The sequence below is a fragment of the Elaeis guineensis genome, chromosome 12, assembly GCF_000442705.2.
Source record: "Elaeis guineensis isolate ETL-2024a chromosome 12, EG11, whole genome shotgun sequence".
NCBI lineage: Eukaryota > Viridiplantae > Streptophyta > Magnoliopsida > Arecales > Arecaceae > Elaeis > Elaeis guineensis.
Window position 1 is genome coordinate 2,135,441 of NC_026004.2, and position 5,437 is coordinate 2,140,877.

General features: G+C 37.9%; 1 pseudogene; it reads left to right on the top strand.

Moving 5' to 3' along the window:
• The first annotated feature begins 523 nt into the window (after window positions 1–523).
• Window positions 524–4,539, top strand: LOC109506464 (putative UDP-rhamnose:rhamnosyltransferase 1; annotated as a pseudogene).
• The last annotated feature ends 898 nt before the right edge of the window (window positions 4,540–5,437 follow it).

The window sequence follows — 5,437 nt, forward strand, 5'->3', positions numbered from 1 at the left end:
TTAGGTCCTTAATTTAGTCTATTCAAATTTGTGAGATTCATCGATAAATAACGAACATGGAGGTATAGACTAGAAGGCTCCTTGTCCTTCATTTTTTTTTATGATAAATTTTATTTAAATATGCATCATTAATATTTTTACTGTATAAAATTATTTTATTTGAGACATTTTCTTATATCGTGGTATCAGCGCTTATCTTTTAGTTTTTTTATTTAGTATTTAAATTTGAATCATATATAATCTTAATATTATATGATTAATTTTATGTATATCATATTTATCTGTCTGTTTTGGCATATTGAAGATTTTTAAATAATATTATAAAATATCTAAATTTTATTTTAATCATAATAATAAGAATAATATAAAAATGAGAAGGGAATCAGCGATGGCTCAACCAACACATTTGAATTTCACCGTTATCCTTTATAGTTGAGTAGCAGGAGGAAATAAGAAAAATTCTCTCCTGATGAAAGTCTGAATAAGCATATTTTGATTCTTTGAATCATTAACAAACCGCACAATGGGTGCTAACAAGGATATTAACAAATCATGCACTATCGTTGAGCCCAATCTTGACAATGCGGTAGCGGAGGAGATCTCCAAGTTTTCATTTCCGCATGATAAATCTTGTGTGTGCATTTATTGATTCGGCCACAGTACTCACCTCCAATGAGACATCCCATCCATTGCGATGCATTTTTGGATTAATTTAAATTATTAAAATTTAAATTCAATCATCTAATTGTATCTTGCTACTCAGCACTTATTAATTTTTTAGTCCAACTCCCCGTTTGATGGGATCTCGATTTTTGCATGAGCCTGTTGAAGGTGGCTTTCTACTGTAGTTCTTCCACATCATTTAATGCGATTAATGCATAACCGGGTACATTCCTATAAATAATATATATAAAAAAAAGAAAGGAGGATAATCGATGGTTGTGAAGGGTATTTGATGGTTGTATCCTTATATTAATGGTATCACAAACTAATTATTAAAAAATTATATGATCTATGTATCGATGATGCACAATTCAAATTTGTATCCTATCAATTTTCAATAATAGCATAAAAATCTATGATAATGGTGATAGATGATAGAGAATTAAGATTCGATTTCGGACAAAAAATCTCAAAAATAGCTACCACATCTAAGAAAGACAACAGACACGCAAATTATCCAATTCTGACACAGAGAGATAGTGACAATAAATAATAATACCAAGCTCCTTGAGTCTAGTAATTGGAATAAGTACAATCTAAAACCCTTAATAAGAATTCATTGAAGCACAAGTCTGATGTCAGCAGCCACGATAATTCTAGTTCCAATAGCATATATTTAAGTTGTTGCAGTTAAAAAGTTAGTTAAATCATGAGCTGGGCTGGCTAGTTCGTCTTATAGTGTGCGTCGATTTTTCCATCCCTTCTACCAGCAATGGGCTCCTGTCTTTAACTAGACAAATCATGCCTCCAGCATTGTTACTTTAAAGAAATTAGAGTGCTCAAAGCAAACCCACGCTCTGGATACATAAGCATGGGATAACATTATAGGATTTCGATCCTATTGTGTCGGCCTTCAGGATCGGAGTAATGATCAAATACCATCCTAGTCTCAACCATAAAAGATTTTGATCAAGAATTAGTGGATGTTGCTTTCAGGTTCTGTCGGCATCTTATAAGAAATCAAAGTTTTTAGATTATAGGAGAATTATGGTCGCAAGTCTAAAACTTAAAGAAATTGATGAAAGGGTACCATTAAGAGTGGAGCCTGTGGCCTAATTTGGCTCAACACGGAGGCTAAAGTGAACTATCAGCCACTACATCTCCTTCCTCTCCAGCCCTCAGAATAACCATCGCCTTCTCAAAATCCCCCTCACCTGATGTCTCTCATCACCTTTGTCGACCTCGAACAAAAATCATATGGGCCGGACACTATAAAATATCATAGGGAGCGGGCTTCATAGTTTGCCATGTTTCTCTTAATATCAATACCAATTTTAAAAAATAAATTTAAAAGTCAAACATTTTTTGCTACTAATAGAGTTATTAATTTTGTGATTAAGGTATTCTTTTTCTTCCTCATTTTTAACACATACTTTTTAGTGATACATACTATATAATAATATGATACACACCAAATATATAGTCAGATAATATATACTGTAAGTTTTTTTGATACACATCTAGTAATAACTCAATACACACTTACAGCTAAATTGATATATAGTTTATCAAATTTAGTATTCACTAGTACACAGTATATGACTAGTTGATACACATCTAACAAAATATTCATCCGACATCCTAATATACATTTCTAGATAAAGAGATATACAATTTTCAAAATATAGCACTCATCAATACATAGCACATGAGCAAATGATACACATTAGGTTGTTTACTGATATATACGATAAGCTTTTTTGATATATATTTAGCAATTATTCAATACACATATATAGATAAATTGATACATAGTTTATCGAACTTAGTATCCACTAATACACAGTATATGATCAGTTGATATATATCTAGTAAAATATTTATCCAATATCCTAATACATATCTTTAGAAAAAATAATATATATACAGTTTCTATAAATTTTTAGATACAAAGATCTTAGAAAAAAAATTTGGAGAGAAAAAAAGACTTGAACAAGACATCATAGATAAGAGAGATGGTGCATGAAATTTGGAAGAGGAGAAAGAGATTCGAGAGGAAGACCTTATGGATGGAAGAAATAAGTTGATGAGAAAGATAATGGACGAAGAGATTTAATGAGAAAAAAAGAGGATGTAGATGGTCATGAAGGATCTTTCTTAAGCATGCATTTTGATTTTTTTTTTATTATTTCAATTATGGAACTAACTGACTTCGTTAGTAGGAGAAATCTAATCTCTTTTTGAGTTCTAGGTTTTCTCTTTAAGATGCAAAAAAAGAAAACGTGGCATGAAACTAGGCCTGCCCCATATGATGGTTTATAATGCCCGCCCCATATGATTTTTGTTCGTCAACCCCCTACCCTGCATCGATGGCCTCCTCGATGAAGCCGAGGCCACCATCGACATCCCCGCTGACAAGGGTCCTCTCCTCAAGTTCACCTATGACTTCCTCCAAAACCCTGTCATGAAATTCCTCGCTGACAAGTCTTCAGACGTCATCCTCCATGACTTCCTTTCCTATTGGGTCCCCACCGCCGTGCGTGATGTGGGCATGCTCTCCGTCCTTTTGTTCACATTCATGCTACCTCCATCAACTTCATGGGCCCATCAGAGTGCTGGTAGAGGAAAGTTGGAGATAGCACTAGTTGTCACCACCCGAATAGTTCCCCCTGGCTCCACGATCGCTTTCCACCACTAGGAGGCAGAGCAATTCTACTTAGAGAGCTTCACTATGAACTCCTCGTTGATTGTGGACATCGTACGATTCTGGCTTGCCATTGAGGGATGCATTACCATCGTCTTATGAAAACCGAGTATAAGGGAGAGTACCTGGATGTTCTTTGGAGGATATATCGGAAGCCGATGTTCCCCATATTAGTGTTTTGAAGAGAATTGAAAATTGAAAATTTTCTCCAACTAAATTCCAACTCTTTGTTTTGTTTAGTCCCATATTAAATAGAAGAAAAATTGAGAAAGGGTTTATATTGAAAACCCTTCTCTTGGGCTTTGTCAAGAGTTTAGCACCCACAGTTGCGATGTGGTGGGGCCCATATTTTATTTTTTTCTTCATCTAATTAATGTTTTGCCTTTTGCTTTTCTATCCATTAGACCAGTTATTATGTGTTTAATATTTTTTAATATTGGATTAGCCCAAACGGCCAGTTCTTGGGCCTATAAATGGGCCCTTGATAAGGGATTTGAATATACAAGAAAAAGCTCTCTCCTCTCTTATTCTATTCTCTTTTTTGATCTTCTTCTTCTCTCTTAAACCCTCTTCTTTTAAGATCTTCTTGATCTATTTCTTTGTTCTTTCATCTACTGGATTGAAGCTTTATCATTCTCTCCACGGTCATACCTACAGGAGAGGTCACCGGTTGTATCTTGACGTGGAGTTCTCGAGTTTGATCCTGCATGAAGATCAGGAATCATGTTAGGATAGTGCGATGCATGCTTTCAGTCGTAAGTTTTTTGTTGATTTAATATTATTTTGATAATTGATTTGAGCTATTAGTTCAATTGGATCACAATCGGCTCTTGTGGCAAATAAATTTATATTACGTATTCCCAACTCCATTGGCCTTCTCCCTTCGATGGAGTCTCCAACGGCTGGTGCCGATCAGGATGACAGGCGGGGCCAAATATTGGGGTGGCTGGACGCCGAACCCCCTAAATCAGTGGTTTTTGTAAGTTTTGAAGCTGAGTATAAGTTGATTGAGAATGAAGTCCATGAACTTGTTTATGGGCTGGAGCTCTCCAATGTTCATTTCTTATCGGCCCTACGATGGCCATCTTGGGGCCATAGGAAGTGATGAAGAAACCCTTCCCAAAGGGTTCCTAACCTGGATCGAAGATCATGGTGGTGTAAGTTTTGGTTAGATGTGATCGTGGCCACATCATGCCCTTACCCATCCCTCGCATATGGAGCCTTGCGGCCCGAGAATACATGAAGGAGAGGTCATCATTAGGCCACCGACAATGGAGCACTATCGAGCATGAGATATCAAAAAGCCACAAGAGAAGACAAATGGACGGAACCAAGGTGTACAGATGGGTGTGCAACTTTCGAGCATAAGATACTACAAAGCCATAAGGGAACGAGCTCTATCAGATAAATGAACACCAACACATCACTGCACGTGCACGCATGCGGCATCGATTGGAGAGGTCTCGGTGTAGCCTGAGGGTTATGAGCGAGTGCTTGACCTGACCAACTAATGCTGCCTTGGACCACTTCTCATGCACCAGCAATATTGTAGCCGCATCGCACCCCACGCCCCTCCCCTCCCTGATGGGTGGCACCTTGCGGCACCGACACACATGAAGTGGGGGTCATGGTTAGGCTGTCGATGGTGGAGAATCACCATGCACGGGATATTGGAAGACAACTAGGAGCAACATGATGTGAGCCCTAATCAGAAATGAGCACTCGATCAAAATGTTGAACACCGCATCAGATCACAGCTCACATGCCGACACAATCTCTATCGCATCATGCCCCATGCCCATCCCTCGCATTCGCATTCATAGCCTTGTGGCCCAAGACACATGTGGGATGAATCATCGGAAGGCCACCAACAGCAAAGAGCTACCGTGCACAAGATACTGGAAGGCAATAGATGTGACATGATGAGAGTCCATTGATCGGGAGTGAGCTTGATCGGATCGATGCACATCACCATAATTGCACAAGGAGTCTCAACATCGACAAAAGCATCCAGACGGAGCCCGAGGGTCGAGAGTGAGTGCTTAATCGAACTGACAAATGCCGCCATGG